Source organism: Brienomyrus brachyistius, unplaced genomic scaffold, assembly GCF_023856365.1.
Source record: "Brienomyrus brachyistius isolate T26 unplaced genomic scaffold, BBRACH_0.4 scaffold137, whole genome shotgun sequence".
In the NCBI taxonomy this organism is placed as follows: domain Eukaryota; kingdom Metazoa; phylum Chordata; class Actinopteri; order Osteoglossiformes; family Mormyridae; genus Brienomyrus; species Brienomyrus brachyistius.
In genome coordinates this window covers 100,067-117,189 of record NW_026042412.1, presented here as the reverse complement: position 1 = coordinate 117,189, position 17,123 = coordinate 100,067, and the positions used below count along the sequence as shown (strand labels likewise).

The 17,123-nt window shown below is 46.3% G+C and overlaps 1 non-coding gene across 1 annotated transcript; it reads right to left on the bottom strand.

Moving 5' to 3' along the window:
* Window positions 1-6,020: 6,020 nt before the first annotated feature.
* On the bottom strand, window positions 6,021-6,092 carry trnad-guc (transfer RNA aspartic acid (anticodon GUC)). Its single transcript has one exon. It is a non-coding gene; the product is annotated as a tRNA-Asp (tRNA).
* Between the last annotated feature and the right edge of the window lie 11,031 nt (window positions 6,093-17,123).

Genomic DNA, 17,123 nt, shown 5'->3' with positions numbered 1-17,123 from the left:
ATATCTTCATAATTTACAGCTGGATAAACAATGAGCGTAATGTAACTGTCAACTCATTACCTACATGTCTAATAAATGTTTAATAAATCCCATGAATATCTTTAAAAAAAAAAAAAAAAAACCTCAAATGTGCGGCTATTTTCAGCAGCTAGCTTTAAACATGATGCTGACATTTGACCCCCCAGTATCTTGTAATGAATTTTAAGCGGTGAGGTAACTTTGACAGGCTTTCTTTTCCTACTAATCAGTTACACAGAGACGAGTGTTTATTTTATGTATGTATGTGCGTGCGCGTGCGTGCGTGCGTGCGTGTGCGTGTGTGTGTGTGCATGCCTGCTTGAGTTCCACGTGCAGCAGTGGGACAGAAACACAGGAGGGTTGTGGGTCGGCTCCCCGGCGACAGAGACTGAGGGCGGGGTACCTGATCGTCACTGAGATAGTTGGGCAGGCCTCCGACAAAGAGCTTGTGTGGCGAGTCTGGAACCACGGTGGAGACGACCCCTGCAGACAGAGCGGCACGGCGCCCAAAGCCGGCCGATCACAGCAAACCGTCAACATGCCGGATAATGACCACGAGCAAACGGCGCGAGTGAAATAAGCCAACTTCAAATCAGTATGACGTCGTTATCTCCTATATAATATCAGATAAATGTAACTCCAGCAAAAAAATACCTAAATACTGGGGCAGTTTGACGACTGTTTTTTGTCTCTCCCATCTTGCTCTCCATGGGAGATGCTGACACATGCAGCACCAGTCAAAAGTATGGACACACCTGCTCTTAATGCATTTGTCTCTATTTTAGCTGTTATTCACCTTATAGTAAAAGGCCTTTGGGCATGGAAGTTATGCATATGAAGTACTGCAAAGACAAAATTTTTGTCTCTTCAAAATAGGAGCCATTGGCTTCGATGACAGCATTGCGGACTCAACCAGCTAACATATGTACCCACCTGGACCGTTTCTCCAACAGTCCTCGAGTTTCCACAAGTTCTGCGCGCAAGCTGGCTACCTTACTCTTACTCTCATCCAACTGATCCCAAACCAGCTCTATAGAGTTTAGGTTGGGGGGCTGTGGGGACCATCTCTTTCCTAGTTCACAAGGTAATAAGCTACTTGCATAACCTTCAAGGTGGGCTTTGGGTCATTATCTTGCTGAAAAACAAGTCATTTTCAGTAGGTGTGTCCAGAATTTTTAACTAGAATAGGAGCCAGCAACCCTAGAACAATTTGGGGGTTAGGGTCCTTGCTCAAGGGCCCAGTGGTGAAATCACTCTGCCAACCCTGCCAACCAGCAACCTTCTTTTCATGGGCAAACATCACAGAGCCACACAACACCCCTATGTTAACAGTAAGAAGTGAGTGACTGAGCTGTGTGTGTGTGTGTGTGGCTCAGCTGGTTAGGATGCCAGCGTTATCATCAGAAGATCACTGGTTCACATCACTGGTGATCACACCACTGGGCCGGCGAGTTTGCTCTAGGGACAGGCTGACCCTGATTTCTCAAAAAAAAAAAAAAAAAAAAACATTCTTCACTTTGGATAAAACTGTCTGCTAAATATTTACAACATTAAGTAAATAAAAGTGAAAGTCTCCCTCTTTATATGACAAGACATCCGCAGCTTGCGAAGGACAGTCAGTCCGTAACGAGTACAAAAAACTGGCCTTGCCGATCGGCTCTTCAAAGGTAAATAAAGATTAAGGTTATGACGGCGACAAGCAAAACGGACCTGGTACGTGGAAGGCGGGCTGCTCTGAGATGCCAGGCAGGGGGCGATAGTCGTGGGGCCGCCTGATTTTTAACGACTGACCCTGGAAAATGATGCCGTCGAAGGCCATTGCCTGCGTGGTCTCATCCACGGACCGAAACTACGGCAGAACGAAGAACGTCGTTAATCAGGGAAGGCTGCGGTCTCCGCCTGGACACAGCAGCCATTAGGCAGGAAAGACTCTTACTTCAAGGAAGGCAAAGTTCTTGTCCTGGTTTATCTGAACAGCGAGGACGGGATTGGTGGGACCTTGACATAAGCCAGCCAATCGCATCTGGGTATTGAAGAAATCCGCCATGGCCTCCTAAAAAGACAGGCAGACACACTGAATGAAGACAGGCAGACGTCTGAAGACATCAAAACAGGCAAACGAGAAAAAAAATGACTGACAAGTCTAGTACATTTATCTATTTATTTTGCGGACACTTTCATCCAAAGCAACATACATTTCATTGAAGAAGCAGGACCAGACAGTTCCTAGAGCAAATAGTGCTTAAGGGCTGCGCTCGGGGGCCCAATGGTGAAATCACTCTGCTGCCCAAGGGATTTGAACCAACAACCTTCTTGTGACCGGCTCAGTGTCCTAACTCACTGAGCTACACATGACACCAGTATGCATGACAGAAGGCAACGCGGGACTTTGCCTGGACTCACCTCCGTCAGGCCGAAGGGGATGTTGCCGACATAAAGCCGCCTGGCCTGCCGGGTCATCTGGCTGCCGACCATCGGCACCTGGGTGGGCGTCACTGCCACGCCGCTGGTGGTGGATGTTGCCAGTAAAGCTATCGTGGGGATCTGCCCTGCAGCTGTGGGGAGGAGAAAGGGCTTCAAGACCCCAACCAGGGACGGCCAGAACATCCGGATCGTCGCCTTCATTTGCTTCTAACCCCTAGGTTTAAGCTCTCTTCACACTGTCTGAAATCATCCCAAGTGTTATTCCCTCTTTGACCAGCAGGGGGGAGGAGGGCACTCCAGAATAAATGCTTTCATTGCAACCAATATACCATAACCTTGCAATACTGAACTAGCACACATGGAAGCGTCGCATCCAAACCTTGCATTGCCTTGTACTGCATGGGGGTGATGTGCTCGAATCCCGGAGGGGGAACATCCCAGTACTTGTATGTCCTTTTCTTACGGCTTCTCCGAGGAGAGTAGCTGCCCAAACACAAAACAGAAGGTTGTTTTCCCCAAACAATACAGTGTAAACACTCAGAATCTGGCAAAAACAAACAGATGGCAGAATGTTTACATTTAACTTTGGATCGCAGGCAGTTTAAGGTCATGAGGGTGTGACCATGCGCCACTTTTTAGGCTGGCTTTGAGGTCCCATCGCTATGGCGGGGGCTACTTATAAACGCCAGTTAAAATTTAATATGGGTACAGTCCCCCTTCCCACCACGAAGAAACCAATTGGTTGATTGTGAAAGAAACTTGTTAAGAGGCCTCAAACCATGCTAGATATCAGCTTCAGTGCCTGTAACCGGGACCGTGAGGGGGGGTACCTGTGCTTCTTGTGCTCGCGTGAGCTGCTCCGTCGGTCACGACCCTTGCGGTCGCGGCTGCTGCTGCGCTTCTCGTGACTCCGCCCCCTGGAGTCCTTGCTCCAGCGGCGGTGCTTCTCGCCACGGCTCAGAGACCGGCTGCGGCTACGCTTCTTGTGTCGCTCCTTCTCCCGCTCTGGGGGACGACACCGTGGTACCAGTGAGACGGTGGGCGGAGCGACATGACTGCCCCCCTACCATCCATTTCGATAAATCCAAGATGTGTAACTCAGAGGGATTATGAATGTGTGTCCGGATGGTTGTGGGTTTGAAGCCCATGAGTCACAGAGTAATCATATTACCAACTTCCCTGGGGTGCTGGATGCTGACTGACCCAGCGCTATGCCTTAAAAGTCACTTACGGAGACCAAGATGTGGTACGGGGTCTAACTCCCCAGTTTCCTCACCAGAATGAAGCACCTCCATTCAATTCACATATTCAATCACACCCTCCTGAAACAAACACACCCATCTCTCAATGGCTAATAATTTCAAGGGCACAAGGACATCCCCTTGAATGTCAGTCTGTTGTGAAACAATAAAAACATAACCAGACTAATTAATGATATAGGAGCACAGTGGTGAGTACAGTTGCCTCACGCCTCCGAGTCTGGAGGCCTGAATTTTGCCTCTGCTCTCTGTATGGGGAATTTGCCTGGAATAGGCTCCAGGGGAGCCTGACTAAGATAACTGGTTGGACGATGGATGGGTAATTAATATCGTTTCAATCTGACAGACAGCACTTTATTAAACTAGCAATAAAATATCACCTTTCTATCCCAGCAGGTCCTTCATATAGAAGCTTAAATAAATCCCTGAAGGTGCAGTTTTCAGTGAAGCATTTAAACGCAGGTGCTGCTCGAGGAATCAGCTTCATGCATCAGTTATAACAGCGTTACGGTAATGCACCGCTGCAAAAGTACAGACACGGAGCGGCCAATGCATCTTACGTAAATCGGTAATAACCAATTACCGCAATCGCAGGCATAGTCAGAGCGCAGATATGAATGACTGGAACTGCTAGTTTATCAAACACGGCGGCACTTAGTGCTCGTCTAGCCGAATCAGGTCGTTTCGAATGACATTTTAGTGATTTAGTGATAAGGAGCTGATATGACAAGATTGCCATTTGATAGGTACATAAATCAATCCTACTTTCGACTCCGTTGTAACGCATGTTGTATATTTCAGTTGCGTTAGTATGGCTTAAGTTTATTCAGTTTACTGGATTCTCTGCACTTTAATGAAGTTATATGTGTATTGTTATATAACTGTACATCATTGTTAGTTACTGCTATCCGCTGTAAAGGTAGATACAGGTGCAAGACTTTGCAATAACGACCTAAAAGCAGTTGTTATGATTCCAGGGAACGCGGCTGATTTTTAGAGTCTATACATCATGAAGAAACGGCGATCGTGTGAGAAAGACTTATTCTGTACGGATGACAGGGCCAGCATTTCGGACCCAAGGGAAAGGCTATTGTGCATCGGAAAGAGACAAAATCATATCATTATATAGAAAACTCGTCGTAGTATTTAAAAACCAAGTAACTAACACTGTTATTAAGTGCGGACTTTAAATCAAGTGGTCGCGGTCGTTTTTATTTGCATAAAACTTTAAACGTGATCTTGAAAATATAACGCTTGCAACAAACATCCATGCATAGTGTGTTACTGCGAATGAAAATACGCGGGTCGCAATTTATGATCCAAGTGTATAATGGTAAATAATTAAATAAATAAAACCGCAGGCTTTCACATCGAGTGCACCCCAATAACGTTTCATTGAAATGTCCATGTTATGTACGCCGGGCACTGATGGATGCAGGCCTAGCGATCTCTATAACAATGCCAAGCAAAGAATGTCACTGATTTACCAAAGCGGTCAGTTTTCGGGGATCCTGCGGCAGCTGGGAGAAGAAGAATCGGGCAGGTTTCAGAATCGGCGAGCGCTCGGATAAAAGGCACCGATTTCCCAGCCGCGCTTTTCTTTTCGGAACCAGCAGAAGTGCCCTCCGCACCATCCTCGGCGCTAGGACACGCCGGCCACTTTATTACCCTAAAACAGGGAGCATACACCGATCTTCAAAGCCAAACTTACCTTGCCGATTTTCGCTTAACTGCTTCTCAAACTCATCGAAATCGGACATTTTTCAGTCCGTACTAAAGACGTATTGCAAAATAAGCAGAGGTCCAACAGTAGGCCTTTGAATGGGCTACAGGCTGCATTGGGTTCTGCTGCTTTTTCTTCCGAGTCGCCTGCCCCTCCTCCCCCGAAGTCATCGGCTCTTCCTCGGTTGTATCACACACAGGTTCGGAAACATTCGATGCGCATTACCGTCCCCTCCTGCACTGGAGGGTTAAGGACAACGTGATTATATCGAACCAAAATTGAAATGTGCAAGTTGACTTTCCTAGTTATACGTCTTCATTTTTATTCTGGGTTTAACAACCATGAGTTTATGACGTATTTTACATGATTAGTTGGCGACTGGACCTTATTGTTTATATCTCTTATTAAGGATCCATCCATCCATACATCAATTATCAAAACCACACACTTACAATCCGAGTCTAGTTTCATATGCTGCGCTGCTGAGCGACCCGCAGAATATTATGCATGAGTACAAGTCACAAGCCCCGTTTCCACTAACACGGGGCCGGTTCTAGCTTGGTGCCTTTTGAGACCGAGGCAAAAAGATGCAGACTCTCCCCGTCGGGGAATCGAACCCCGGTCTCCCGCGTGACAGGCGGGGATACTCACCACTATACTAACGAGGAGATGTACGCGCACTACTTTTACATCTTCAAGATAAACAGCGGATGACTACTAACATTTGCGAGTAATCAATGACTGAGCTTCATGTCATGACCATGGTGCTCAAGAGAAGAAAAAATACATAATGTACGTCCACTGATACCAGAACAACCATATAGCTTTATACTAAGACGATGATTAAACGGAAAATTCCTTTACAAAACACTGCCACAAAATCATAGTTTCGCAATATTACATCGTGCAACGGGACACAGTGTAAGTACGTGAAGTCGGTAATTAAATCAAGAAAAAAAAGTGAGAGGAAAAGAATACTTTTCTATTATCATATTTTTCTAACTGGCCAAACTGAGTCATATTTTGATTATACACACTAACAGAAAAACAGTGCAAATCTCCGGTAGTCCGTTTCACTTGCGCTCCGCTATGGGGCAGTAACAAGCAGAGCTTAAGTGTGGAAGGAAAAAAAAAACACAGGACAGCATCAATCCCAACTTCACAAACGCCGGAGATCGAGATGCTGTAAGCATGACAATTAACATCTTTATCCAAGGGAACAGCTGCAAGACACAGATGCCGCGCCTAACAAAGGTAGGATCGATTCCGAAGTTCAGGCATTTACAGACGCGGACTCTTCTGGAGTTGATTTTTTTCGGGAGATACGCATCAACTTCAAAAGTATGAACCGCATTATATCTATATCTGTTATGACGTTGTAGCTATTGATACTGATGCATCACAAAAATAATTTAAATGTTTTTTCATTCTGACATATGTTCGTTCGGACGAGGATTTTATTATATGAGATAAGTTTTAAATGAAAACTTTTTTTAATCTATATGATTAATTCTCGAATCTAAGCCAGACTTCACATAAATCATTCATTCATAAATATAATGGAACATACAACATCCAGGTATCCATGAAATTTATGATCAGGCTATACGTTTGTGATAACAACAAAACAACACAACATGTATATTTACAATATATGGGCCTATTGTTTAATATTGCCTCCAAATTATAGCCAGACAATAACGCAATAGGCCGACATCAAACTATTTTCATGTAAAACAAAAGTGCTGGCAGTTTGCTTGTGCTTACAGACCCCGCCTTGAGCCCATCCAGAAAGATCCCAAAAATAACCGACAAGCAAAGGTTGTAACAATCTGAGCATGTTTAGTTTAATGTAATCAGGAGCCGAATTAATAACGCGAATAAATGATCAAACCGAAAGTCTGTAGTCGGGAATATCCGATAACGTCTTTGACGTGCAGTTAAGATAGTCAGAGGAAAAACCTTGTAGTTTACTTATATATATGCCTAAATATATGAGTGTGTCTCTCCGGTGATTTAATGATGAATATAACGATTACATATCAAATCACACATTAAGCAATTATTATATTACTAGGTTGAACGTTTTCACTATGTCTGTCGTCACCTTGATTTCACGATTTTGACTATTCTTCTTATCCCAGATTGAACAAGTCATTGTGGCGATGCAAGATCCCGACATGGGGATAAAGATGAAGAATCAAAGACTGTTAATCACAGTGATTCCACATGCGATGACAGGTGCACGATACATATTTTACTTTTTAAAAATAATTTTTCGTGCCGCCCGGGTTGTCTTACACCCGGCCGTGCAGTGTCCCGGGGGCCGGGTCCTAATGGTCATTTAAGCCCTTCACAGGAAAGCCCATACATCGGCGGTCTTCGGGAATCCTGTGCATTAAGACTGTCATCGATCTCCTTGCGCTCATATTTATTTATGTAATTTATTTATCGAGTTCAGCGTTTTTGATTTATGACGGCTTAATGCATTTCTCGACTCTAACTAGATGCCTTCCTCGCTATGCCTTCCCAGGAAATGATATCGTGGAGTGGCTAATTCAGAAGTACTCCATCATGGAAGAAGGTAGGGCCGAGAAGTATGTAGGGAAGCGTTACCTGGTGCTCTTATGTGAGGTTAATCGATTGTTTTTTTCCCTTCGTGACGACGATGGCGCCCCTGCTGGCGAAAGACGTCATCAGGTTTTTTTTTTTTTGTAATAAAATAACAGAAATAAACGAGTCTTTTGAATAATAAATACAAATGAAGTAATAGAATTTGTCATCCATACAACAGATTAGCCTAGCTGCATTTATGTGTAAGCATATGCAATTCACGTGTCTGACAGAAGCATGTTCTGTTCCATTGATATTGCTGAGCCTGTGAATTAATAAATGTCAGAATTGAGCTTGTCCATAACATAGACACCCCATTCGCCTGAAGCTTTTGGGATTTTCTTCCCCTGGCGTCAATTTATCTGCTGAATTATTTATCTTTCTGCTGAGAGGCTATTAGTACAAATAATCTGTAGGCCAGTCCCGAGTCGCGCCGCTACGCATGCTGAGCTGTACGGTTTGATAGTCCCGATGCAAACTTCGCTGATAGCCAGAGGCAGTCAGTCATGCCTGGAGAAATATCGCTATCCGTCTCCCTCATTATGCACTTCTGCAAGACGCTGTTGTCCTGAATTCCCGGGCGATGCAGATGAGGTTTTAAATAGCAAGGGAGCAGATTTCCCTGATTTACAGCCCAGATTGGAAAAGAAGTCGGAATGGAAAGGAGGGGACTTTTAGGCAGTAGATGGCAGATGCATTAACAGACTTGAATGGGCAAAAAACCTGTTGCCCCGGTAAGCAGTTACCCCTCCCTGTAAACACTAGGCTTCCCCCTAGCAGCGCTGTTGCTGCGCCGGTCTGAAACCCCCGGGAGCGCCTGACTGCCAATGGCCGCGGAGGCAGCCGGAAAGTGGAAAGTCCCAATTACTCGTAATTAATTATAGTTCCGATGAGGAATGCACCATCCCCGCGGCTTATTCTGTGCACCATGTCAACGTTTTTTCCAGTTACTTGCTATACCGTAAAATAAAATATAATATGCCTACTCAGTTTCTAGTTATCGTGTGTTCTACTGTATTCCACTGACAAAAATTTAGAGAATTACTATGCCTAAATCTGGGCTACGAGTAGTGGATTTGTTTGAGCTTTGAGTAGTTTACGTGGAAATGAGTGACCACTTTGTGTGTTTTCAGAGGCACTTCATGTGGGGAATCTGATCGTGAAGCACGGCTACATTTACCCCCTAAAGGACCCCAGGACGCTCGTCCTGCGGCCCGACGAGACGCCGTATCGCTTCCAGGTAACCTAAAACCACGGTTTCTTCAGATGGAGGGCAGCGCGAGAGGGTGGTGGCCATGTGGGGGGGCACGCATATCGAAACTATTCGTTGGAGAGACTGCGGAATTACCGTGTAGGACAGTATTTCTCAATCTGGTCCGGGCTCCAGAGCTGAGAGGGTGCAAAAACGTAGACTGTCTGGTAGGGAGCTGGGAGGGAGCAAAAACGTGGATCATCTGTGTGTCGCCGAGGACCGGATTGGGAAACACTGATGTATGAGAACCAATGCCAGTTAAAGTAGCAAAATGCCTTCCACCCGCCTTGTCCCTGACATGTTAAATCACAAAGCACCTTTGTCACGCTGCTTCTGAATAGTTTCAAATGACAGCATCTCCTTTTTGCTAGACTCCGTACTTCTGGAGCTCTCAGCAGTGGCCAGCCTCCGAGCTAGATTACGGTGATTACCAATTATTAATCATGTGCTCGCCTATTACATCATTACTTCCCTTTACTAGAATAATAGAAAAACACAGTTTCTTGCCATGTCTTTCTTTTGCTCTTCTAAAGCGATTTATTTGACTAAGAAGAATATCAGAAAGCAAGGGCAGCTGATAGACTATGAAAAGGTAAGAGAAAATTTTTATTTATGTACATTTCAATGCTATTCTTATTCGCTGGTCTGAAGCATTGCTTGATGAGATCATGTGATAGCTGAATGCTCATGGGAGTTTTACTTACACAAAATATTATGAGGGTAGAAGGAAAAATGATTGGTTCAGAGAGATAACCAATTAGATTGTACATGAGGTGGATCCGAGCAACTAGAGGAGGCAGGAGCAACCAATCAGATGTCTTGGTCCTGCCTCCTCTGCAATCTGATTGGTTATCTATCCGAACCAATCATTTTCCTTCTGCCCTCAGAACATTTTTGTGTAAGAAAACCTCCCACCAATTATGCACATAGTAGGATCGCACATAGACATCCACCAACTTGCCGCCATGTTGCGTCAGGGTCAACGCATTTTAGGTTCTCATCAGTAAGAGGGTTTGTGAATCCGACACTGCCAGCTGATATCCTGGGAGGGGTTCGGCCTGTGAGTCATAACGTGAACCCATGCAGCAACGCAGCCAGCCGTGCGACCTGGCAATGTCGCATTTAAACATCGTCTCCGCAGGACAGCTACAACATGTTGCACAAACGGATCAACCACACCTGGGACTTCGTGGTGATGCAGGCGAAGGAGCAGCTCAGGTAAACCCCACCCCAGCCCGGGAATACTGTCGCATCGAGCTATGAAATCAATTTCATAAATGCACACAAGGGGACAGATGAGAATGGATGAATAAATCTCGTATTAAGAGGATGATGATGTTACCTAAATTAAAAAGTAACATGGTGTGTGGTCATAATTTCCCTCCTATCTGTTAAATCAGACCTCAGCCTAAACACTAGAGTCGGAAATCCATTTCTAAGTGAAAAAGGAAACAGAAAAATGAAAACCCTACCTTGCAGTTCAGTGATTACCGCTATATGCTAATTACCCAGTATGCTTTCTGACTCTCCATCGACTGCTCTGCTCCTACCAGGGCAGCCAAACAGAGGCGCAAGGCGGACCGCATCATGCTGGAATGTCAGGAACAGGCCTACTGGCTCGTCAACAGACCGCCAGTAAGCACCTCCCCCGAAACCCCTGACTCCCTACATCTGCCCCGGCGAAAACCCAGTATGCTGTGATTAGAGTAAAGCACACACTGGGTAAACCTGAACTCAATGCACCTTGGCAGCTCGAATATCGCCTCAGGCTGGGGGCGATTCTAGGATTTTTTTGAGGTTGTGGGGCAGAGTGGTGGCTCTGGGCCTAGGGATCTGTGCAAGCAAGTGGAAGGTTGTTGGTTCAAATCCTGTGAATGCCCAGAGTGATTCTACTCCGTTGGGCCTTTCAGCAAGGGCCTTAACCTGCAATTGCTTTGTCCTGGGTATGACATTAATCTACATGCAGGCCTGTTAGGAGATCCTTCAACTTACAGGGGAAACTTGGCAGGATTGGCAGGAAGGCATAGGCAGGGTCCCATTCCCCCACAGAGAGCTGGGGGGTTGTGCAGTTCTCTCCCACGACAACGGGTTTGTTCAATGAAGGAAGGCAAAGGAAACATCTGTAAGGACATATGGAACATTTCCGGTATAATTTTCGATCTCCGTCATCTCCAGAGCATTGAGCTCAGCAAAATTCACGGGGGGGGGGGGGGGGGGGGAGTTTTATCTTCGTTAAGTAAGACACACAGAGTGTCTCCATGCATACTTTGTGGGGGAGGAATATATCACTTCAGGCCTGATAACCCACTACTGCTTCAGTGTGATCATGAAATATTTACTTAGCTGGGAAGAAGCCTATGTTCTGTGGGACGAGAGCTTTCAGAAGACAGACAGGACAACAGGCTGCGGGAATGAGCAACTGCACCCTCGCTGAGTGTAATTTGGAGTTCATGAATAACACAGGAGAGTGGAGAATGAAAGTGTGGGACAGGAGCAGAGTGTGGTGTGTATCTGGCTTAATCCCGGCCGTCACTAGGGCCCCTTTCTGCTGGGTGCGCAGCATCTCTCAGGGCTAATAAGCATCAGCGTTTATGTGGGCCATTATCCCCATCCGGGGCGGCATCAGGAGGTGGGAATGGCAGCCACGCAGCTGCGGATCACATCCTAAATTCAGCTTATTTTGCAGATGTACCTTTTATTGAGACTAGAGCAGTTGGGGGTTTAGGGACTTCTCTCAGGGGTCCAGTGGTGATGTCACTCTGCTGACTGTGGGATTTAAACCGGCAACCTTCCAGTCATAGGCGGCGACTGCCAACCCGCTCAGCCACACACCACCTTCATTGATGAAACCCACCGTTTTGACGCCAATTAGACGGAAACACAGTTGAGCCAAAAACCACGCAGCGTAGGGCCCCCCAGTCAGGTGCTGCTCGTGTTTAAAAGGCAGGGACGCTCTGCACTCTGGTACGGCCAGGTGGACGGGGGAAGCTGGGGGGGGGGGGGGGATTAAAACCAGCAAATGACAAAATGGCCGCTTCCTGCCTCCTTTCTCTTTGCCCGAGAAACACGAGACGCATCGCTAAGACTGGTGATGCTTGGATCTGGGAGAGAGGAGTGCGAAGGGACTGGGAGACGGCCTGAAGCTAAAATGCAGACATGCTGTGTTTGCGTCTCCCCCCCCACCACCCCCCCACTTGTTGGGCCTTTTAAACGAGCTGGAAGAGGATCCCACCTCCGGAATACCGGATCCATTATCTGACCTCTATTCCTGCGGCTCAGGCTTAATGCTGCATGTTAGCGGAGAGATAATGGATGTAATTGCAAATAGCAGCGTAATAATTTGCCAAATAGTCTCTCTGCTGTTAAGTCCTGAGCTGATCTGAAGCACTTTAATTGGGATTTAAGGAAACCATGTTAAATCAGATTGCATTCAGTATCGACATTTGGTTAGTTTATTCTGTAAAGCAGGGTACCCCAGTCCTGATCATGGATACTGTGTCACCGACTGGCCCTCCAGGACCGAATGGTCCTTTTGGAAAGCTGTCACACTGTCCCCTACTGGGCAGTGTCGCCATGGGCTGTACCCAGTGGCATCATGGGAAATGTGACCAGTAGTGCTAAGGGGTATTAATGCAGCGTTAGACCGGCGTCAGTCTGCTTGAGAGAAACGAGCTCACTCTTCATCTGAAGTTCAGCTAAGGATTTCTCACCCTCTGATTTTCTGCAGCCGGGAACATTCAGCGTTCAAGAACAAGGCCCTGAGCGAAGGAACCGGCACAACTCCCGAGTCCAGCTGGTCTGAGCTTTTTATTAAGCATATACATTTTTTCCGTAATGCCAGTACCTGCTGTTTATCGCCTCTGTCAGTCACAGGACCGGATCCGGGCAAACAAGAGAGCCGCTCGGGGCCTAGATAAGATCAAAGTCATGAAGAAAAAATATGTATATTAATATCTATATATATATGGCAGCTATAGGCAGAATAGGCTGTTGCCTTGGGCCCCCAAATTACCCAAGGAAGTGAAGTGATAATCAGTGTTTTTGGTGGGAGGGCATCCGAGGGAAGCTCGTGTGTGAGTGTGACAGCACTTCGTTGTGCTCATCTTTCTGTCTCACTTCTTCCTCACTTCCTGCTCTCGTTTTCCATGCTAACGTAAGTACGTCAGCAGTCCCACAATACATACTCGTAATAGTGCTATATTATTCATGGTTTCTAGACTGGATGTCTGCTTAGTAAAGCCAGGAGCTGAGTGTGAGCAGAATTCCTACTGTCTGATTCCTTGCATGTGATTCGCTCGTGGGAGTTTTACCCTCACAAAAATGTTCTGAGGGCAGAAGGAAAAATGATTGGTTCAGAGAGATAACCAATTAGATTGTAGAGGAGGTGGGTCTAAGGAACTAGAGGAGGCAGGAACAAGACATCTGATTGGTTGACCCCCCCCCCTCCTCTAGTTGCCTGTATCCACCACTTCTACAGTCTGATTGGTTATCTCTCTGAACCAATGAACCTTGTGCCCTCAGAACATTTTTGCGCAAGTAAAACTCCCATAAACATGTGGCTTATATCATGTTTAGAGACGGTTTTGTTTCTTCCTTCTTTACAGAACAGAACGCGGACTACTACAAAAGAGAGGTAAGCCTGAAAGAATTTAGAGTGAACCTATTTCAGCTGATGGGATGGTTGCCAAGAACAACCAAAGAGGGTGATTAAGTGGGCTCTTAAGAATGCTGTCATAAGAAAATTGCTTCGGAAGGATCTACATCTGTGTTGTCGTTTTCTTTTGTTGGCTCTCAGATATTGACAAATTCTGTTTAAAGGTACAACAGCATGGCTCTTATCAGGGATTGGATGTGTTTTTTCTGACTCTTATATTCCCCGTGTGATTTTTCATGGCTCCCGACACCAGATTGAACACATCAGGAAATCCCTGGGCCGCTCGAGGGTCAAGTCCTCCATCTGCCTGGAAAGGTTGGATAACAGCCTCCCCCACCTACCCCCCCCCCAACACCTGTGATTCAGCCTCAGTCCCAGCATAGCTGGGGGACCACTGGTTCGACACCAGTCCACATTAGTCCCTAACTGGGGGATATCTCTGGGTATTCTGTATACTGTGCCTCTGATTGGTGGGGGGGGGGATCTATTTCATGTTAATTCTGACAAAAATGCTGGGGACTGCTCTTTGTGAAAATCTAACCTCGTTATTTCGTTCTTTCGTCCATCTGCCCATCCATCTTTCACCATAAATCTCAGAGTCACACATATCCTGGATTAATGATGCCTAACTAATATTGAAACCGGTTGACTATTAAACTGAATTGAACTGTATTTAACTGCAAATAATTACTTAATATTGATCAGAAGGTCGCCGGTTCAAGCCTGGCTTCAGCACACTTGTGGGTCCTTGAACAAGGCCCTTAACCCCCAGGTTCCTGGGAGCCTCTACGGGCAGCTGCCCTTTGCTACCAAGCTTTCTCTCACCTATGGAGAGCAAGATGGAGGAGATGAAAAGAGAATTTCCTTATAGGGTTCAATGACGTATAATCATTTCGTCACCATTTCGAGCTCCAGTTTGCTGGAATATGCCAGCATTGAACCTGAATATTTGATGACTTGCAAGGATTATAGAAAGTAGGACTAAAACTGGGAATGGCTGGTCTTCTGTGTTCAGCTTCCTTAAGTTCAGCGAGCAGTACCTGAACCATGACCCCATGATGCAAGGCTGCCCCCCCAGCAACCCCTGGATAACAGATGACACGGCACTCTGGACGCTGAATGCCGACATGTGAGTGTGCGTTACCGCGCCCCATCCTGCCTCTTCAGGGCCACACCCCCAGAGGTGACTGTCGTCTCTTCACTTCCACGCCTCCTGGTGCAGGGTGGAGACACCCACCAAGCTGCGGGTGGAACGATGGGGGTTCGGCTTCACGGAGCTCCTTAGGGACCCTCTGGGACGGTGCAAGTTCAGGGAGTACCTGGAGAAGGAGTTCAGTGGTGAGCAGCATGTAGACCCCCCCGCCCAAGTAGATCAGCTTCATGGAGGCATCGTCAGCAAGTAAGAATCATATTCATTATTTGATCACTGCGGGCCTATTTGGGCAGTGTGTGACTCAGCAGATTGGGATTCATTGCAGGAGGTCATCAGCTCAAATCCCAGAGTCAGCTGAGTGACCTCACTATTGGGCCGTCGATCAGTTACTCCAGGGACTGACTGACCCTGCCCTCTCAAAAAAAAAAAAAAATAGGATCTAGCATCTGCTAAATTAATAATCATGATCCCTCTATGAAAGGCAATTCTCCTCCATATTGGCATCGTGATGAGCGCCTCCTGCAGGTAGCTGATGCATGCGCTGTTTCATTCACAGTGGAGAACCTCTGTTTCTGGGAGGCCTGTGAGGACATCCGGCACGGCGAGAGCGCTACGATCCCGCAGAAGGTGGAAGAGGTCTACAAGTGAGTGCGACCTTGTGGCCCAGTGGGACAGTTTGCATCCCAGTTGAATTTAGAGCAGGCCCTGATGTGGCACTTGCTTACTCCCAGTGGGACTGCAAAGCTCAGGCTCATCACTTCCTTCCCCCCAGGCAGTTCCTGGCCCCGGGAGCCAGCAAGTGGGTAAACGTGGACAGCAAGACCATGGAGAAGACCCTGCAGGGCATGAAAAGCCCACATCGTTTTGTCCTGGATGACGCCCAGATGCACATCTATTTCCTGATGAAGAAGGTAGGAGCATTAACTGTGCACAGCCATGAAAGTGGATGACAGCTTCATTAAAACGGGCTCTCGGCCTCTCCTCTCACCCTCAGGACTCCTACGCCCGCTATTTAAAGTCCGATCTCTACAAAAACATGCTGGCTAGAGCCATAGAACCACAAGAGACCAAAAAAAGGTAAAACTATTATCTTCTATAAAAGGGGTCTTTCTGTAATATATTCCATGTATTTTATATAAGGGGATAAGACTCATATTGGTGTGGGATACACACAGGTTCTGTTTCTGGGGTTGTTAACGATTAATTCCAGGGATTTTTGGGCTTAGTGTGAACTGCTGGCTTCAGCTTAGCTTCGTCACTAAGACTACACAGAGTTCTGTAATGTTAATTGCTTTTGCGTCCCCTGTGATGCTCTCCAGTTTCTGTTTGTAATTCCACGGTAGTCAAGGATTTTCCAACATGGCTGACTTAGAAAAGGCAGTGCCACAAGTGTTAGCGGAACGCTAACATGTTCTCCTTCCCATCATGCCCCAGTGTCTTTCCCTTTGTGAGACGCCAGCGGCACTCCAGCCGTAACCCTGCCCTTTTCGCCCAGGCCTTAGAGGACAACGGCAAGACCAAGTCCCTGGGGTCACCAGCAAGTCCCACAGCAGCCTGCTCTTCCTAACACTGCCTCCTGGGGGGGGGATGCACTCTGAGCTCACTGCTGCCCCACAGAGGCTGTTTGGGGGCGGTGCTCTGCTGCTCTATTTGACGCAGTCTTCCAGGATTTTTAACTTCGGATGTATTTTTATTATAATGTCATGTTAAATAAGAACAGACTAAATTATGGTTTAGATCAGAAGTGAGAAAAGTCCTGTGTCTCTATATATAGGAAAAGTTTATTTCATTAGTAACAGACAAACCATAGTTGAGCCAAATATTGCCTTATTACTAAGTAATAAACATCTGCATACAACTTTCACTGAAACAATGGTTGTAATAGATAAATAGCCATTTAAAACTTGGCATTTAGCTCAGTGCTTATAATGTGGATTGTGTCCCATATTCCAGATCAAAACTGTGCAGTTTCGAACCTGCATCATGTCTGCTTCAGATTCCAGCAGCTTCTCTCATCCTTTGTTCAT